Source organism: Ceratotherium simum, chromosome 14, assembly GCF_057802395.1.
Source record: "Ceratotherium simum simum isolate JZ-2026a chromosome 14, ASM5780239v1, whole genome shotgun sequence".
Lineage (NCBI taxonomy): Eukaryota > Metazoa > Chordata > Mammalia > Perissodactyla > Rhinocerotidae > Ceratotherium > Ceratotherium simum.
The window spans coordinates 22,272,736-22,294,610 of NC_141913.1; the positions used below are offsets into that span (position 1 = coordinate 22,272,736).

The 21,875-nt window shown below is 36.1% G+C and overlaps 1 protein-coding gene and 1 long non-coding RNA gene across 2 annotated transcripts in view; one reads left to right on the plus strand and one right to left on the minus strand.

The window, feature by feature from the left end:
• The window catches only part of LOC147915275 (uncharacterized), a 156,092-nt gene that overhangs the window by 24,071 nt on the left and 110,146 nt on the right, over positions 1–21,875 (minus strand). The gene's annotated exons all lie outside the window — the stretch shown is intronic.
• Positions 1–21,875, plus strand: part of DSG4 (desmoglein 4) — a 60,675-nt gene that overhangs the window by 1,056 nt on the left and 37,744 nt on the right. The gene's annotated exons all lie outside the window — the stretch shown is intronic.

Sequence of the window (21,875 nt, forward strand, 5' to 3'; positions counted from 1 at the left end):
AATGATGGGTGATCTTTCCAGAAATAAAGTCAAAAGGTATTATGGAATTATATTTGAGTATGCCTGGGTCCAGGAGTTTGAAGGAATAAAAATAATTATTAATTAATTATTAGTTAATTCATTAAAAGGAATGGTATCTGACTACAGGTACTTGTTACTTACTTGTGACATAATCAGAAATGTTTTCTTAAGACTCCTGATCTCTTCCAGAAATGTTTTTAAGGTTGTCTAACAAATGCCATAGTGACCATCTTTAATAACTATTATTATTAAGATCTAATAGTTATGTAAAACCATGGGAGATTAAGAAAAAATGGCAGTATTAGTCACCAATCTTGAAAAGATACTTTCAAATCAAATTGCTTTTTGTTTTCAGGTTACACATTGATGTTTTAATTCTTTACTCATAATTTTTTAAATACATTTTGAAGACATCAGTGATTCTAACAGTCATTTAAAGCCATGTTATTTTTACAATGAACAACCTTTGGGCAGAATTTAATTCTTCTCTTTAGATGCTTTACTCTAACTCACAGACTTGAGGTCATTCCATAGACCTAAGAAAAGACATGGAAATTATTTCATTATAAGTGAATAGTTATAATTCAAATCCATGTTGCAAGCTGCATCTCAGATCAATTTATTCTTAAAAAAAGAGAAGGAATAAATAGTAATTTAAATGTTATGTATATATAGTTTTAAAACAAAGCATTTAATGTTTATAAAACATATGACTTTCTAAAGAGGTGTTTCTTTGGGGCAAAAACTAGTGTATCATAAATACTTTCCTGATTATTCAATATCAACCAAAACACCATCTTGAGCTAATTTTGACATTGAATTCTAGATATATCTGCTACATATTATTAGCTTCTATGTATGTTGCCTGATAAAACTGTATTTATACTGAAAAATTTACAGAAAAAGTGTCTATTTGTGGTTATTTATATGACTTCCTCTGCACATTTGTTCTACCATCATGTATAAAGTTTTTAGCCTCATAATCTTCATTCACTGTAATGTTCTAACAGAATTTTAATTACATACCTCCAGAAATTACATATTCACTCTAATTGGATGTTTTTAGTTATATGCACAATTCATTTCTAAATTTATACCAACATTTGAATGTCAGCCAGGATATAACATATATAAGACCCTTTGACTTTAGTAGGAGTTTAAAGGTGTTATAATCATTGGTTAAAATGGCCATGGTGATTTGGGAAAGACATTTGAAACCCAAAACAAACTTTTAAAAGTATTTGCCACATTTTCCCACACCTATTTAATAAATCTCAACCTTTTTTTGGATTCCTACTTCACATTGCACTAGAATACACGAGTCCACATAGATTACTAGTATCCATGAAATAAAATCTGTCTTCCAGTTCTATTCAATTTATGTTAGGACAAAAGCTTGAATGGATTAACCTATTATTCCATCAAATAATTTTAAAACAATGAATAATCTATTGTTTAATTGTCTACATTCCCTCTATTTAGTTATATTTGAATTACTAAACACTATCATCAAGCTGTACTTAGTCTAACTGATTTTTCTTTGCTATTTTACAAGTATTTTAAAACTCTTATTATTCATCTCTGGTGATGTTTAAAACATGGTGCTTTCCTTCAAGTTTCAATATAAAGTTTTTGGATTATTTGGGTGCTAGCTCCTTGCTTGGTCATCTGTTGGCTATTTTAAGTCGGTTTGTAACTTCCAAAGAGTTATGTTTACAGCAATAAAATGATTGATATGCCTCACTATCTTTTCTGAATTGTAAGGGGGGAGGAGGTTTAGACTGTATAGAATAATTAGAGATTATCAAATCTAGTTATTATTTTCATCCCATGTAGGGAAGAAATAATTATTTTATTTTTACATTGTAAAATTCGTTTTCATTTTCTACTTCCTAGCTCTTTTTTTTTTATTTATTTACTGAGGTGCTTACTCTCTGGATTGCTCCTTAGTAATGTCAGAGCGCAGCCTTGAGCAGCCTTGCACAAATAAATAAACGATAAATAGCCTGCATTTTTAACTTTTATTTGATACTTTTAGTATCTTTATACTTTCCCCTCTCTCTCTTTCATACTCTAATTTTCTTATTTTTGTTCATATTATCATTTTATTTCTTTTAAAATGGCTTTTCTTCTTATTTGCTTTTAAAGTCATACCTTTTCGTCTTTATTGGGGTGCATCTCCTTTTGGTCTCCAATGCCACTTCCAGACCATTATCATCTTCTTCTTGCAAACCTTACCCCTGTCAGACTCATGTGATCTGCTTATATCCCCCCTTCTCCTTGTGTGGTTTACTAACCTCTTAATAATGTCCCCACTTTTAGTGAAGACACATATTCTGGCCCACAGTCTTCTGTGACTCTCCAGCTCCTGTAGGCATTCACAGTAACTTAAATGACCACATGGGTGAGTCACCCGACACTCCGGATTCACAGTTCCTAGACCTCTATTTTCCTCACTCTGCTTCAGCCACCTACTTCCTTGTCATAACCCAGCATGACCTGGATGCTTCGATTTCACTTCCTCCTTATCCTTCCAGCTCATTTGTTTAAGTATTCCAATTGTTGCAATTCCTCCACTTCATCAACTCTTCCATTTTTTTGACTCCCACCACTTTCCACTATCTGTCAGCTTCACTTCCCTCGTCGTCCAATCAAGCTTCATGAGTCCAATGATAGTCACCTCTTGGTGAACATCTTCGACCTCCTTGCCCTGCTCTCCCTCTTCATATTCCAAATCTTTCACCCTCCATCTCTGTCTGCACACAAACAGCTAAATTATTCAAGTGAGTTGACTTTTTTCATTTTAATACTTGATCTCAAATCTCAGATTAACATCAAATGCACCCCTACCATCCTACTTGATTCTCTGATTGACTCTCAATCTCCTTATACTAGATTACCATTCCATACCTTCTCTGTCCTTAAACCTCCCACACCCGCTCTTCCCTCCTTCTTAGTTGATGACCTAATCCTATTGTTCACTGAGAAAATAAAAGTCATCAATCTTGAATCCATTCATCTTCATCTGCCAATCTACACATCCACCTGCATTTGTGCCCATCTTCTCCCCCCACCTTATTACAATGGAGTTAGTGTCCTACTCATATAAAAAGACAATCCCAGATTTGTGCTCAAGGACTTTGCTCCTTCCTTAATCATCTCTTTCCTATACCATCTCTCTCTCTCTCTCTCTCTCTCTCTCCAGGAACATTTCCATCAGCACCCCTCCCTGTACCTACTGCCTCATTTTTTGTTTGTTTGTTTCACCAAACTTCTTAAGACTCATGTACACGTGCTTTCTTTTCTTCCCCATGTCCCAACAGACTTCAATCCCCACCCAACAATCCATCAGCAGGGCCCTCGTCGAGTTTGTCTAATACCCGTACATTATACAAGGCCAACTTTTCTGTCCTTGTCTTTCTTAACTTTTGGGGAGAAAGTAACTATTCTCCCTCCCTTGAAACATTTTTCTTTCTTGGCTTTTATAACACCATCCTCTAGGGATATCACTTATATTTCCTTGGCCACTCTCTTTCTTATTCTCTTTTGTTTGTTCTCCATCTACCCAACTTTTAAATGGTGATGTTCTCCTAAAGTTTGGTCTCCTCTTAACACTCTACATTGTCTCTATAAGACCTCATCCAAGCCCCTTTTTAAATGTTCAAAATTAAACATATAATTTTATCACCCAAATATCCCTTATCCCAGTAATTATGACCCCATTGATTCATTGCTCAAGCCAGAAACTAAGTACTCCTCCTGGATTTCATCCTTTCCTTCACTCTTCACATTTGATCCATTAGTTACTCCTGTTGATTCTATAACCAAAATACATCTCAAGCCATGTAATGGTTTCCATCCCCATCTGCCACCACCCTACAAGAACTGCCTCTTAAGTAGTCTCTCTACTTACATATTGGCCTTCTTCAAACAATTTTCTACAGATGAGCCTATGTGGCATTGTAAAATATAAATTAGATTAAGTCAATCCCCTATTTTAAGAATTTCAACGGATTTTCGTTGCATATCCTAGAATAGACTACAGGGACCTACCTGATCTGGCATGAAAGATGATGGTGGAAAGATGATGGTGGTTTGGACTAGGAGAGTTGTTATAATGGAGAAGATGAGAAGAAATGGATTGAGGAAATATTTTGGCCTTCGCAACTGGTGTTTACTCTGCATGGAACATTTTCCTCCTAATTTTCCTATGGTTGCATCCTTTCTTTCACCTTTTAGGGAGCAATTTAAGTATCATGTCCTCAGAAAATCTTTTCTTGACCAACTTATTCATTCATTCCACAGATAATTACTGAATGTCCAATAGTTGTGCCAAGCAGTGGTGATATGACAGTAAATAAAACAGATAAAGTCCTTCTCCTCATGGAGTTTATGTTCAGGATAGGAAGGGGGTGGTGGAGATCTGACAATAAACAAGTAAAAAATTAATATATAGTGTGTTAGACAGCAGTAAATGATAAAGAGAAAAAGCAGAGCCACTTAGGATAGGGAGTGCAGGATGGGAGGGATGCCTTTTTATATAAGATATTTGAGGCAGAGTTCTATTATAAAGTAGTATTTGAGCAGAAACCTGAAGAACATTAAGGAACAAGCCATGTGGCTATCTGGGTACAGGGCACTTCAGGAAGAGCGGACTGCAAAATTGCAAAAATTCTGAGGTAGGCACGTGCTTGAGATATTCAAGCAAGAAGAAGGAGACCCATGTGGCTGGAGAAAGTAAAAGAAAGAAAGAAAGAAAGGGAGCCTGAGAGGTAATAAGGGATTGAGTTTGACTTTGCAGGCCATTGTAAGAACCTTGACTTATTCTGAGCAAAAGAGAGAGCCACTGGAAAGCTTAGGCAGAGAAGTGCTCTGCTCAGATTTGATTTTTAAAAGATCACTCTACTCGTAGTGCTGAAACTATGGGAGGAAATCATGGAATAAAGAAGATTAATTAGAAAGCTACTGCAATAATCCAGGTGAGTGAGTGGTGATTGATAACCTATAATTAGCTCTGTTAATGAGGGATTCCTACTACTTGGTTTGGCCATGACAGCTTGGTAGCAAAACAAGTGACAAAAATAAAACCAAAACCCTAGGCAGTTTAATAAAGCAACATTTAAAAAGAAATTGGAAAAAGGGCACTGAGCAATAGATTAGTTCAAATATTATTAAAATGTCTTGGAAAAACTCAAGTATAATAAATACAAGTGGAGGATATTAGACTGTTCAAAAAGTTTGAAAATAGTGCCAGTTATTGTGCATGTACTTGGTGATTGAGTTCAAATAAGACAAACTTGAGCTGAACCTGGGAAAATTACTTTTCCTGATTTTACAAACAAAGCTTAATTATGCCAAACTTGGTATGTCCCAGTCTGCTCTGTACCAGTGACCCAGTTATCTCCCCTTATATAAAACCCAGGAGGAGAGCCCCAGCCTCAAGAACTTTCCCAAAACTTCCCAAAATGTTAGATTCCAATTATTACCAAAGTTCATATCTGGTTGGACCCAGAATGTAATTTGTCACATTTTTCAAAGGAAAATACTTTGCTGTGTTCAAATTAATAGATATCTCTTTCAAAACGAATGCCAATTTCTGCTTGATAAATTACTGACCTGGACTTCTCGGTTTGTTTTGATCACACCTTAGATAGGGTTCACCCAGATGTAGACCTTGAGACAGGATTTGAGGGCAATCTAAGGGGAAGGGGATGGAGGTGAAGGAACTACCGGTAGTAAATGAAAGGAGGAAACAAGGAAGGGAACACAGCCAATAAAAGCCAGTTACCACTATGGGCATTTGAAGCTCAGCCCTCCTGGGGAAAAGCCTGGGAGCCAGTGTAGTACATGCATTGCAGAGTTCAAGCATCCCAGAAATGACGAAGATCATGCATTTCGACAACAGCTACCATCAGTTATAGTTAGCACTGCCCCTGGGGACAGAATTCCCTGTGCCTGCTGCACAAGTAGGCAAAGTGGCTATTGGCACCAGTGAAGTGAAGAAACATGGGAGTTAGTAGTTAGAAATGGACACTGAAATGATAACAATACAGAGAGGACACCAACAGGGTCTGTTACAACCACTAGACTCGGCAGCACTCTCTGGTGAAAGATGCTGCAAGAAACCTCAGAATTTTCTGATTTGACTGGCTTCTCTTGAACATTCCACTGTAAATAAGAATGGATAACAAAACCCAATGGTGTAAAATAAGAAAGGCTTCAAGTGCCCCTTGTCATTAATTTGTACCTTTGTGATATTATATCATTTATGTTAATTAGATGCTTGTCCCCATAGAGCGTTTAGACATATAATCATTCTCCTATAATACATGACTTGACTTTACTGTTACAAATATGAGTGACCTTAATAGATAATTGGTTTTGATGTCTATTTACTGCCAGAAAGAAGGGCTACGAGTCAATTAAAGTCATCATTTTTTGTAGACATAGCTCCAATATTTTAATAGCTTATTTCTAACAACATCATGCCAGTTCACTCAGTTTCTAAGACATATCCTTGCGCCTAGCTTATTTTAAAAGGCACACCAAAAATTCTGTTGTCATTATTTGGATATGGAAGTAATTAAACAACAAATTTTGAATTAATGTGTGATGCACAGAAGTCAGCACAGCGACAAGCAGAAACTCAGTAATTATTTGTTGAATACATGAATAAATACAATCCATTCACTACTCAATTTTTCTAAAATCCATCCTTGCATTGACAATCTATATGAGAACTGAGCCCCCACATTACGTCATATTGCTTGTCAAATTCCCACCATTCTCAGCAGGATTTCTTTTTCTAAATTATTCTTTGGTGTGATGATGCCTTTTTAAAATGAGGGACAATATAATTTAATTTTGTTAGACTGTAAAATATATCTTCACCAATTGTCTTAAATATGTTTTGGAAAAAGATATGTAAAAATTTAGACCTTACTAGTATGTAGTTAGAACTAAAGGATAAACTAAAGAAAAAAACAGTTTATCTTCAAAATAATTAAACATTTTCCAAATATTTGAAAAATAGCCTCCCAAAATTGGGATGAGAATGTGGCTTTCTTCATATGACAAAGATCACGGTAGTAATAGAAAAGTGCTCCCAGAACTCTGTGAGACTGACAAATCAAAACAATATAACACCTGATAGGTGAAATTAAATATATGTAAACGTTTAGGCCTTTCCACATGCTATTCTCTAGGAGAATAAATAAAGGTATTTCCTCTCATGGGGCAAGAATATGTTACTAGATACCCCTGCAGCTTAGATGAAGCTATCTAAATAAATCAAAATATCTATCCACCTTTGCTCTCTGTTTATGACCAATATATAATTTTTAGATTGGCACCTTGATTTCTAAAGCAGATAGAGGGCATCCTTTGAAGAAAGAATATGAACTTTATAGTTACCCCCATGGAAAAATCTCCCCACTGCAAATTAATAAATTTATATTCTGCTTTATAAATCATCCTCTATAAACTTGATCATTGAGATTTAATCACCAGGAAAATCGATGTGCTTCCAAAATAAAGATAAAAATAAGTGTGAGCCTAGAAAACTTGGATGTAAACTTTGCAATGGGGAACTCATGCCAAGTTAGGTAATTAATAGGTCCCTTTTGGGTGACAATCTGATCGGACTTCTCTTTACAACACTCATCATTAACAACCTAAAAGCCTTTCTTCTAAAACAACATTATTATCTGTAAATTAAGGATAATGAACCAGATTCTTTTAAAGATTTATGATGTAGTTTAAAACCAAAGTAAGGAATAAAAACCAATGAAATAGAATAAAATTTCAAGATAGGTACAAAATTGTCAGAAATTAATGTTTTATAAACTAGAGTAGCAAACAATAAGGAAAAATCATATTTAATGACTATCGCCTAAACTTAAATGTTAATATATAGAAAAAATAACATATCTATACCTAATGCCATAGGTTTTAATAAAAGATAAGTCTGTTAAAGATATATACACTCTAGAAATTATGAAAGAAAGAATAGTTTTCAAAGAGGTGCGCTATGTACTAGTTTCTCTATACAAATGTATCTAATTTTATCTCCCAAAATCTGCCAGGGAAGAAATAGACGAGGAAACTGCATTTACAGAATAAACTAACTCACTCATAGAAACAAATCAAGTTAGTAGAATTCCTGGAATTTGAACCAGATCTAAATCTTTATCCATTTCAATATCCCACACTGGTATAGCACATTTACTTTAACTATATATAGACTTCTATGAGCATGACAAACTAGAAGCTATAATTAGGAATAAGCTACATAAAATAAATAAAATAAGAATATATTTTAACTTCTACAAAATAAAAACTAACAAATGTGATAAAAAAATAACAATGAGGATTTTCGATTAATGATAGCAGAATCGAGGTATTTTTACTCTACTCAACTCTATGAAATTAAATAACAACAATAAATAAAATAATAGTTGAAAATAACAACCCATTTTCAAAAAGAATTAAAAAATGGTTATCAACCCCTCCCCCCCCCACACACACACATACACACACAGAATGTCCACTAAGTACAGTGAAATGTAGACCAAAACTAGGAAGTTCTAGAGCTAGTAAATATTTCCCCAGATTTCTTGCGGAGTGGAGATTTCTCTAAAAGTAAATGACACATTCTTTCAAGATCTGGGTGATGTAGGCAAGCTATAGAATTATCAGAAAACATTCTTATAGGAACTGGATTCATATCACTAATTAGTAGGGGACTCAAAGCTGAAGGGTAAACTCCTTAAAAATGTCACCTTTATTTTCTGTACCTAAGCTTCCTACCCTATAGAAATCTTTGGGTATGAGGCAGGATGGAGAGCCATGAAGAGAGAAAATACAACAGTACAGTCAAGGCAACCCAGGGACCAATCCAACTAGACTTCATGAGTAAAAACCAGGAGAAACAATAGAAAGCAGAAAAATACCTAAAAAGACTTCAGATATTAAAATCATCAGGCATATGCTATCAAACAAATAAAAATATAATAAAATTCATATACCTAGTAAGACTGAGCAAAACAAAAGGAGAATGCACAAATAAAAAATATCAAGAATTCTTTAAAACAGGACATAACTACAGATTCCACAGATATTAAGAAAATAAGAGAATATTATAAACAACTTGTTGCCAGTCAATTAGAAGATTTAGATGAAGCAGACAAATTCATAGTAAAAAGTACAATTTACCCAAACTCTCTCAAGAACCAAACACTCAAGGAAGAAGTAATTTCAATCTTATACAACTCTTCTAGATAAGAGAATAAGATGTTATAATCCCCAACTCATTTTATAAGGCTAGCATAACTTTGACAACAAATTCAACAAGATCAGTGTAAGAAAGGAAAATTACACGCCAATTTCACTCATAAACATGGATGGAAAATTCCTAAACAGAATATTCACAAACTGAATCCAGTAATAAATCAAAATGATGATGACCAAATTTGGGTTTATAACCAAAAACACAAGATTAGGTTAACATTAGAAAATTGAATCCATGTAATACACCAGAGAAACAGACTAAGGGAGAAAAATCATATAATCTTCTTAATATAGGACATGTTTTACATTCATGATAAATATTCTTAGTAAAGTATGAGTCGAGGAGATTTTCTTAACTTTATACAAAGTATCTACAGAATCTAAAAAGCAAGCATCATACTTAATTGTATAATATTAAAAGCTTTCTCTGTGAAACAGAGAAATAAAATAATGATGCTCACTATCAAAGTTTCATTTAATATTTTACTGATGGTACAAAAGTAGAGGGGAAAGGTTATAAGGATTGGAAAGAAAAAAACAAAACTATTATTATTGTCAAGTTAAATAACTGTATAGTTAAAAATCCAAAAGAATCTTCAGACATATCATTCAAATCAAAAATATGGGTTTAGCAAAATTGCTGGATACAAAACTCAAAAGGCCAAAATTAATTTTTCTATATGCAAGAAAATGTTAGAAACTATAATTAAAGAAAATACACCATTTATACAAGTACCAAGGAATAAGCCTCAAAAAGTGTAAGACCTTAACTGTGAAAAAATAATAAAACTTTATTAAATAAAACCTAAAAATATAGAGATGTTCCTTGCTTGGTGTATTTCAATACATGACTCAAAATTGAAGTTTTGACAATTCTTTCTAATTTATTTTAAAATATTATGCAATTCTAATCAAAATCCCAGTCTGTTTGTGAAACAGTTAGCTGATTCTGAAATGTAAAGGAAATGCTATTGGCCGAGAATAGCCAAAATGCTCTTGAATTGAACCAAGTAGAAGAACTTGCTCTATCAGATATCAAGATTTACTGCAAAGCTATGCAATTAAAACAGCTTAGCACTAGCATAAGAACAGACAAAAGGAGAAAGAGAGAGGCTAAAAACAGATACACACTTTTATGCACACTTCATTTTTATTTTTAACGTTATTTACTTATATTTTTATTTGTATATTATGTATTTTATGCAAATATTCAGGTTTATTATAATTGGTACTACAGAAAGCAGCACAGAAACCTTATACTCTTCCAATGAATGTGCTGGGACAGTAAGGTACACATATGAAAAATAAAGATGACAGTGATCCCATACCATTTATAAAAGTCATCTCAGATGACTTAGAAACTTAACAGTGAAAGGCAATAATTTATAGGTGTGTGAAAAGCATTCTTAAAAGACACAAGCGCACTAACCATAAAAGAAAAGAATGATAAACTTGACTATTTGAAAAATAAGAATTTCTATTCCTTATAAGACATCATTTTAAAAAGTGAAAAGACAAGCCACAGCATGACTGAAAAATATTTGCAATGCATATATCCAACAATGACACACAGATATGTACAATGTAAAGAACTATGAATTAATTTTTTTATGAGAACAATCCAATTAGAAATGGAAAAAAACTTCAATATGCATTTAACAAAAGAAAAAATCCAAATGGACAATAAATATATGCAAAGATATACTACTCAGCAATAATCAGGGAAATGCATATGAGATAAAGTACCCATCCTTCAAATTGGCTAAAATTAAAAGTCTGACAATACTTTTGCTATTGGTGTTGGTGAGCAAAGCAATCTGATGGGAGCTCAGATCAGTATAGCCAGCTGGGAAAACAAGTTAAAGAAAGTTAACTTACAACCCAGGAATTCTGTTCCTTGTATACACCCAGGGAAATTGTGTGCATGTGCTGATATAGTGGAGATGTGACATAAAGAGGAATGTGCAAAGATGATGGGATTGCTGGAAGGGGGCCATGAGCCAAAGAATGCAGTCATCCTCTAGAAGCTGGAAAAGGCAAGGAAACGAATTCTTCCCTAGAGCTAGAAAGAGTGCAGCCCTGCTGACACAAGACTCATCATTTTGGACTTCTGACCTTCAAAACTGTAAGATAATGAATTTGTGTTGTTTTCAGTCACTAAGTTTGTGATAATTTGTTACCACAGCAATAGGGAATTAATAGATAGCAGGATTGTTTATAAAGTCTGTTCTATGTAAAAACATTATCATTCTCAATTGCAAAAAAAAAAAAATCCAAAACAAACTCAAAAGAGAAAAAAAAAATTAAGTAAAAAATAGTTGCAACACATACGACAGAGGTTAATTTCTCTTATATACAGAGAGTGTTTATAAGTCAATAATAAAGACATCAGTAACACAATGGGGAAAACGAAGCAAACATTTCACATAAAAAGAAACACAAATGGCCATTATCGCCCATGAAGAGATGCTAATCTTATCATATTACAAGAATGTCCATGTTTACCTGTTACTATTTCTCCCTGGGCCACCCACAGGTCCAGGTTAATTACCCTGGCTCAGTAGTTCTTAAACTTTAGCCTGCAACCCCAGAATTACCTGGAATGCATATTAAGAATGAATAATTCTGGATCCCATCTCCAGAGATTCTGATTCAATAAAGCTGGGGTCAAGAAATCTGCATTTTCTACATACTGGACTATATGATTTTGGTGCAAGTGGCCCAAGAAATGTATTTCAGAAAGCACTGCCTGGCCTTTGACTTTCCTATTCCTGGATTTCTTCCCAAACAACAGGAGTCCAGATCCTATTCAGAGTCTGCTAGATGCATAACTAATAGCATCAAAGGTAAACTATATACACATTGCAAATGTGCCCAAGATGGGCACTGCCAGTGCCACTGAAGTAGCCAGGGTGTCGTCGAAGTAATTATCACACTGTGGAACTGCCACTGTCGTCATGGTTGGGAGCCAGGGGGCAGACTAAGATGACATTTTTCAGGATAAGTATGCAGCAAGTATGTAATAAGTATGTAAGTAATACACTTCAATTAATATAGAGCTATAAGCCACGCTATTTTTTCTGCATTTATTTGGAAGACATCCCACGCCGAGGACATGAAGTCACAGAGAGAATCAACAAGGCACGTCTGTTAGGGTGTAAGTATGATTTTAGGGTGTAAACTAACATCATCCTTATGGTATTAACAGAACTCTTTAGGAAACTGACGTTTAATCTCCGTGATCCCTGACACCCATTAAATAACCTGGTTTGCTGGCACCCTGATTGCCATACATAAATTGGCTTGACCGAGGAGACAGTTGTTTATCTTCAGTGCCATTATCTCGAGGTGACCAGCCAGACATGTAGTCACAACAACTGCTCCAGCACAAAACCAAGACAAGCTTTGTTTACCTTTTGTCCATGCCCCCAGGCCCACTCTAATGAAAACCTTTTTGCTTGAGTCAACTCTAGCACTTACTTGCCTACCGAATTTGACAAACATAGTTTAGGACCATAAACATTTTTTAAATTTTCTTTCCTCTAACACCTGCTTTCAAGAAACAGAGTTGCCCTTGGATACTTAAATAATATCCACCAGTAACCCTAAACTATGACAAATTAATGGAAAATTTTGCTCTAACATCATTTTCATAATATCTTTGCCTGTATAGATTACATTTTTTTCCAAAAAGAATTTGTACTGAAACATATTGAATTAGCTATCCTCTATGGCATTACTTTTTTTTTTTTTTTTTTTTAAAGTGACTTGGTGAATGTTCAGGAACTATTTTTGTAATTTTATTTATTTCTTTTTCCCCCAAAGCCCCAGTTGTATGTCATAGTTGCACATCCTTCTAGTTGCTGTATGTGGGACGCAGCCTCAGCATGGCCGGAGAAGCACTGCGGCAGTGCGCGCCCGGGATCCGAACCCGGGCCGCCAGCAGCGGAGCGCACACACTTAACCGCTAAGCCATGGGGCCGGCCCTATGGCATTACTTTTAAAAATATAAGTGTTAAAGCACTTACTGTGTGTTAGATGGATATGATATATGGAAAGAAAATGACCTACTACTTTGGAAGCAGGATAAGACAACAGCACAGAAGCATAAGAACAATAACTAAATATCAAGAGCAGCCCTGAAACTCCATGTATACTTTCATATGAGCAAATGAAATGCTACTGGTTTGATATCAAACATAAATAATAGGACGAACTTACTTTAAAAATCCTGCTTGCAGAGCCAGCTATTAAACTCAATAGTTTGGTAAAATCTAAGATATGGAAAGGTTTTCTTTTAAAAGACAATAACAGTCAGCCATCAATTCTTTTCTAGACTATACTGCACAGTGGCTTGATATTTACATATATTGACTATAAATCAGGAGGTGGAATTCTTTCCCTATCTTGGGCATTAATAAACTGTACAGCCTCTTTGGGCTACACCTATGACATACATAGGAGAGAAGGAAGAGAGGAGAGATTGGATTATACCATCTCTAGGGTGTCTTTAAGCATGTTCTGTTTCTATGATAGCTGTATTCCACAGGAGAAACAGAGGCAGCTGCTATTTCATTAACTGAAATCTTTTGGGGACTCCACTTTGAGATCATCCCTACAACTCTCCCAAGGCATAAGTGCAAATGAGCTGATAGGGCGTCGAGTGGCCACTTCTCAACTATTGCAGAATCTTTTACATCTGCTTATGATAGTAATCTCCAGATTCAAGTTCTGGGGACCATAGAAATCAGGAGTTACAAATGGGAAAATCTGGAAGAATCACTTAAATGATCTAGTACCTATTTCTATTGTTGCTGTTTCTCTCGTTTGAAACTCATCCCATGAATAGCAATTCAGGTAGATATAAAATTTTATATTTCAGAAGAAATCAACCAATCATAGTGGAAACAAAGAGTAGAAACTCTTGCAAAATACCTCCATTGGACACAGCAAGAGAAGTTTCCCTTATGGAAAACAATAATATATAGGGATCTAGACCTGTTTCATTAATTCTCTTAGGCAAATTAAATTATTCTAATTCAACAATTAACTGAAATAAAACAAAAATAAACTTCTATAGCTGGCTCAACAATGGTCAACTTTCTGTACAATGCGTGTTAGTGTAATACACTGTTATAGGTTGCCCCAGAGCCTGCTTGGAAGTAGCTATGGAAATAAAACCATCATGACACTTACTGACTTCTCCCTGAACCCTTAGTTTCTTCTTAAGCTCTGACTGACTCACTGCTTATAACCATAAACCCACTAAAGAATCCCTGCTGGCTCCTCTCATTTTCTACTGTTCCACGATTCCCATTGCAGTCAAAGGTCTCTCACATTTATTTCTGCTTGCTAGCCCAGACCATAGTACTGGAAGCACTGAGCTTCTATATATTCTCTACCGTCCTCTCATAGTCCTCTTTTGATTCAGACACCAAAAAGGAATTTATATACATGGGGCATGATCAACTGGCTAGCACACAGAAAGAGGGTGTCAGCCATATATTTTTTTAAGCCTGAAATTCCATTTATTTGAGACACTTTACATTCTCCTCCTGTGTTTCTATAATTCAAATCTTAAATGGTATTGCACATTACATTTCCATAAGACACAAACCATCTCCATAGCTGTTTGTGGTGTGTCTCTAGGGATGGAAATATACGGTTAGCCAAGGAGTATATCCACTCACTGATACATCGCAAATTCTCGTCATCCTTCTTTATTGCAAAATAAGTCAAATGCTTCGTACAAAAATTAAAATAAGGTCACGACACAGGTATAGCCAATGAAAAGGTGAACAGCACTATTTGTACTTCCCACATATTGAGAAACAAGGGAAAAATGCCACTCTGTCCCAAAAGCCCAAAGGTCACTGGCAGTATTGATAGGGGATATATCTCAAGAGTAAAAACAATTTAATGCTGTTCTGACCTAGCTATAAAAGAAAAATTTTTTACAGTAAACACAATTATCACATTTCAAACCTCTGGACAAAAATTCATGAAAACAAAGAAAGCCCAATTGGATATAAACAGTTACAAAATAATTTTTTAAATGCTTATTTACTCAAGGATAGCTTTCCATAACTCTTGGTTTAAAGATGTATCTAGCATACAATGATATATTGGGTTAATAAACCATCCAGTGAATGTATGTGTGTTAGTATTCTAGACAATCTGGAGGACCACCTGAAGATGTATTTTGAAACATGATACCATACACGTGCTTTATCAGGTCAGCTTAGATATTTTTTAATTAGGCAAATATCTCCAACTATAAGCTTTGCCTTGGGCAGTTATATCCAAACACTGCCTCTTTGTAAGAATTCATTTCTTCCCATTGTTTAAATATAACTTTCTGCTCTCTTTCTCATAAATATCTTCAACATATAATTCATTTTTCTTCATTTTGGGATACTACAGGCCAGCCCGCTAATTGCCTAGACTCTTTCCTATGATTCCAAAAATGCTAAACTAAGGTTTTCAAGAGACCAAGCACTAGGTAGAATACATTCCATTACTAGAGAGAGAGCCCGCCTTGTCTCTGAATTGCAGCCATGGGGTGGTGAAGACAAGATGTGGTCTCCCCTTGCAATTCCCCAACCGACACGTATTAGCAATTAGAAAACATTTAACTACGTTTTATCTTCACGTTTGTTGATGTTGCTGCCAGCCTGCAATTTTTTAATAAGGAAACTATATTCTATTCTAAACCCATAGTAACAAAGGGGAAGAGAGACATGAAAAAAGAGAAATGATTTTCAGAAATATCTAGATGCTGTTCTAGTCTCTTTCCCTTACATTCTCAGGTCTCCAATTTCAGCTTCTTCTCTTTTTTTTGGTGAGGAAGGTTGTCCCTGAGCTAACATCTGTGCCAATCTTCCTCTATTTTGCATGTGGGATGCCACCACAGCATGGTTTTTTTGATGAGCAGTGTGTAGGTCCACGCCTGGGATCTGAACCTGCGAACCCATACCATCGAAGTGGAGCAGGCGAACTTAACCACTACGCCAACAGGCCAGCCCCTCAGCTTCTTCTTAATAAATATTTATGGTGATTTCAAAGGTGTTTCTCACCCATGTTATCACTTTTTTATTAGCAGTAATGCCATGAGGAGTGAGCAAACTCTGTATTGCCGTTAACCTAAAACAATTTAGTTAATGTAAAACCATACAGGTTCAACTATATATTCAGGAAAGAAGGTGCTAAAATGTGGAAACAAAAATAACTAGTAAAATCAGAGTTTCTTTGACTTACCTTATTTTTTCAGAACACCTTTAAAATTGAGAAATGCAATTCAGCTATAGGACATCTTAAGGAGGGAGGTAGGAATCACCTGAATGAAGAGATGAGCGCTTCATGATTCTATCTTTCTCCCTACATCATACTTTAGGCCTGGTGCCTTTTCACAGTGTCCTCTGTTCAAAGAGTCATTTCTTGAAGTTGGTTCTGTAGTGGACATATGTGTTGTCAGTATGTGTAATTTTGCTTTTACAATGTTGGCAGTAAGAGGCAGCCTACTAATTTTATTCAGCATGATGATAGGCTCTAGCATTTTAATTATTTTTCATGTTGTGAGTAATTTATTATTCATTGGGTATCTTCCCTGTAAATCTTGTCCTCACTCTGTAAGATTTTTCTTTGGTGTCCAACAAAGGGTTTCATTGCAATAAGAATCAAGGTGTGTCTATGTTCTTACCCAGAGCCCAAACAATGCCAGCCTTCCAGACCAGCCCAGGAGTTTGGGGTGGGGAAACAGAGTCATTATAGAACATCTTCATTCCTCTGCCCAGAGAGCACCAGAGTTATTGCCCATGCTCTCCTAAAAGGGCATCTCGAAGCACATCTTGCTGCAGAGCCAAATTCAGGACCCAGAGGACTACGACTAAAATCAAATCTCATTGCAGTTCGTGTGCAAGAGAAACCTGAAGAAATGGATTGGCTCCTTTTCAGGAACATTTGCCTTTCAATCATTTTAACGGTAAGTAGAACTTAAAGGCCTGGGAAAGAAATGCAGCTTTGAGGCTTTATCTCCTCTGTCGTTGTCAGACTTTCTACATGGGATTTATTCCATTTTTAAACTTATTCCTGTAAAGACAGTTCTATGAGTTCAGGCTCTGGTAACTTCAAAGGACTCTCCATGTTTGAGGGACCAAATGCCATAGAGAAGCAGGGTGAAAATCTGGCTGACTTAGACTTAAATGGGATCAGAGACATAATCTAATTCAGATTAAATGCTAGGACAATTCTAAAATTTATAATCAGAAATAAAATTATTTTTCTATTTTCTTTTACTTATACTTAAATCAGACAGATTGCTGTCAAAATTCCCAGTGCAAATGGGTTCTAAATTTGCAGGGAAGTAAAGTTGATCAAGCCCATTTCTTCTAAACAGTTATTTCCCTGTGAGTTTGTTTCCAAGTAGAGGAATATTACCTATGTCAAAATTACGTTGCAACTAATTATGAAATATTTGTCATATGAGGATTTTTTCCAGTCAGAAATGGCTAAAGAAAAATGAAGAAAACCAAGCCATCAAGACAAACTCCTTCTGGAATTATTAAAGCATTTCTACAGTCCAGGAAGGAAACATTTCAATGATCTATTTCTTTAAAGTAAACATGGCATTTTGGATGTTATATTCCTTTCCTTCAAGCCCTGGGTGCCCAAGGAATGAAGTGCCTTCCAGACAGGCATGATGTATAGCGAGTGTCCTACCCTTGAAGGAAGTAGGCAGCCTCTGATGCAGGTCCTTAGAGGAACAAAGATCAGGTTGGTCAATTCACCAAACTATTGCCAATTTAATTAGAAAAGTCTATTTAAAGAAACAAACTAGGGGCCGGCCCCGTGGCTTAACGGTTAAGTGCGCGCTCCGCTACTGGCAGCCCCGGGTTTGGATCCCAGGCGCGCACCGATATGCTGCTTGTTCGGCCATGCTGAGGCCGCGTCCCACATACAGCAACTAGAAGGATGTGCAACTATGACATACAACTATCTACTGGGGCTTTGGGGAGAAAAAGGGAAAAAAAAGGAGGGGGATTGGCAATAGGTGTTAGCTCAAGGCCAGTCTTCCTCAACAAAAAGAGGAGGATTGGCATGGATGTTAGCTCAGGGCTGATCTTCCTCACAAAAAAAAAAGAAAAAAGAAACAAGCTAGTTTAGATTAGATTAGACTTAAGTCTATTGATGATCAAATGATAGAACAATTCAGCCAAAACAGTTAAGAAAAAAATAAGTAGAAATATAAGAGAACGGGATTATTAGAAAATTGTACATATGTTTTTCAAAGCAAGTAAAGGCAAATGAGGTATAGTTGGCTGCATTTCAGTCTCCCAGGAATATCTGCAGTGCTGCTACGACATAAGCTTGGAAAATGATTTCCACCCTATTCTCAGGCAAGTGGCATTATACGGGACTCATCTGAACATCAGCTCTAAAATTTTGGCAGAGGGCAGCCGAGGCTGGGGAGATATGGGAACACACTGTTGTCCTGTTGGTCCAGCAGGCGCCATTCTTCCAGAGTTCACATTTCTGTGACCTTCAGAAGCAGTGCAGGAGCCTAATACTGCTAAAGGGCACACAGCCCAAGCTTGGGAGGCAGATTATTAAAGAAGACCATTTTCGAAAAATATTTGTAAACTGAAAAACTCCAAATAGAAGTGCAATTCCCTATTATAATGATCATTGTTTATTTACATTATTAAAGGAAGATGGAAGAATCTGACTTGATCTTTAATAGAAATCAAGAATTACCAGTTCAGACTTCTTGTTACACTTCTATGGGGTATCTCCATGCTTTAACTCAGATAACTCTTTTGTTTTCTATAAGGAAAACTGACTGTATGATCAAGATTTTAGAGGCAACATCTGAGCACTAAATTTGGCCTCCTATTTCCCTCTGCAAAGGCATGTTTTATGGTAATATTATTTAATTGAAGAGTGAATTTTTCTTCTCCTTGACTTTGAAAGAGTATTATATTTCAGATTCTCAGGATCTCTTTTTAGTAGTATTGATTTATTATCCTTTGTAATTTTCGTGTTTTTGATATTTAATTTCTCCCCGCTGATACTAAAGTATTTGTGTTTTACCTTTCATGGTAATTGTGATAGGCTCAAGTTCTTACTGCATTTCTAACAGATCTCTTAAGACATCAAGTACTAATTTTTGCAATTGGGAGGTAAAGACTTTTAGCATGTTTCAAGATTAGAACAAATACAAGAAATGTTTAAGGGAAATCAATATACTATTACAGATGTTGTGGAAAATAAGCATATCTTCTTGTCTTTCATCTCCTAAACTTGAACTCTGCCCCTTTTTCATTAACTAAATCAAAGGCTTTCTGGGGCATGGTTGCAGCCCACACTAAGGAGGGTGTGGCAGCCTCTCAGAGATTCAGAGGAACTTGGTGTCATGTATATTTCAACCACAAGAGTACTTTCAACAAGGTTTTGACTGACTTAACCTATAAAAGACACCCAAAACTCTAAGCTATAACAGGGCATTTTATCATAAGAGTCCTTCAGCATCCTCTTCCTAAGGGTATTCATCATGTTCTTCTGCTGTAAAACAAATTGGGGTGGTGAAGTACAGTCAACCCTGAACCAAGACTCAGAAGCCCCAGGGTTGAGTCACAGCTCTTCCTCAAAGGGTCTGCGTACCTTTGGCCACGGCACCCAATTTCTCGGGCCTTATTGTGCCTCAGTGAGGATGCGTGGTTAGACATGACGTCACTAAGTTTCTTCCAATGGAGAAACTCTGAGATTCTATAATTATCTCTACTGAATAGTTATGTAGTAGAAATTCATGTCTGGCCCCCAAATTTATTTTCATAACTTTGGTTGGAGAATCTAAAGATTTAGGTAATGCTGTGGATTGTATAAGTTTTACTAGGAAGGAATACTTAAGGCAGAACAATTATGAACTGTGGGAGGCCTATATTTTATCGAGTTAATAAGATCATAAAAAACAGCCATGTAGCTTTTACCAGATAAGAATTTTTATGCAAGTATGGTGATCATTCATGCTACATATGAGATGTAAACACTTCAATTAAATATTCTGATTCTTGGAAAGTAAAGAAGGTAGGTGGCTAAACGTATAGATATTACCTCACTCTAAGTTAAAAACAGGCATCAAAATTTAAAATATTTAGAACTAACCTAGCCACTTATCAATTTAGCTCTCACATAAAACAACATGATTCTGACACGTGGAACAGAAGTTTGTAGTTTATTTATTTTATTGTTAGGTAAATTTCTAGAAGTATAGACTGATGAAAAGAAAAACACCTCATCTGATTTGGATTTTTATTTGTACTCAACAGAATACCCTAGACAGCATTAAACATAACTGCTTGTTACAGAAACAATTGATGGCCTCATCACAACAAAGGTTATATGGAAGTACATCTCACCCATGTTATTTTTTTGTTGGTATAAGTAGCTAAGGAATTACAAAATATATTTTAAACCAAGCGGAGAAATTTGTTTGTTTATTTATTTATTTTTGCTGAGGAAGATTGGCCCTGTGCTAACATCTGTGCCATTCTTCCTCTATTTTGCACGTGGGTCGCCACCACAGCATGGCTGAAAAGTGGTGTAGGTCCACACCCGGGATCTGAACCCACGAACCCCGGCTGCCAAAGCAGAGTGCACTGAACTTAACCTCTATGCTATGGAGCCGGCCCCCAAATTTATATTTTTGCCTTCAAATTCCTGGTGAGTCTGTGGCGGACTAAAAAATAGTTTAACATCCCAAGAGGTATCTAATATTATTACCATAGCATGACCTATAACTTTAGTACAGTCTTCTCCATAATATCTGCCTGTGGAATTATAAGATGAAAATCCTGCTCTGGGGGCCAGCCTGGTGGCATAGCAGTTAAGTGCGCGTGCTCCGCTGCGGCAGCCTGGGGTTCGCCGGTTCAGATCCCGAGTGCACACTGATGCACCACCTGTCAAGCCATGCTGTGGCGGCATCCCTTATAAAGTAGAGGAAGATGGGCACAGATGTTAGCCCGGGGCCAATCTTCCTTAGCAAAAAAAAGGAGGATTGGCATCAGATGTTAGCTCAGGGCTAATCTTCCTCCAAAAAAAAAAATCCTGCTCTGAAAATATTTCATGGCTTTAGAGAGTCTAGGATGCTTTGCCTTTTTTAAAGGTCTTTCTCTTTTTTAAAGAACGTCTCAACCCTCGGGGAAGGATTAGGGATCCTTTCCAGTCTTTAGGTACCCAGGGAGGAGTTCCTTAGAGAGCAGTGACTCTGTGGTTTGAGCTGCGATGATGTTTCCTTCACTTTCCCAAGGAAAATCATGGTTGGAATTCTTCACTCACAGAGAACAGCTCTGATGACAGGGTTTGTGAAAGGAGTGCCTGGAATGAAACCTTCCGATATTACCTGCATGAGAAAGGTTTGCCCTTCCTTTCTGCACAGAAAATTACACGGCTTACAAACTAAAGTGCCACTACTTGATATACCTTCAATTATAAACAAAAGTGGTATAATTAGGCTTGAACTTGGCATCTCTACCACATCCCTATGAGGATTGCAATTGCTTTACTCAATT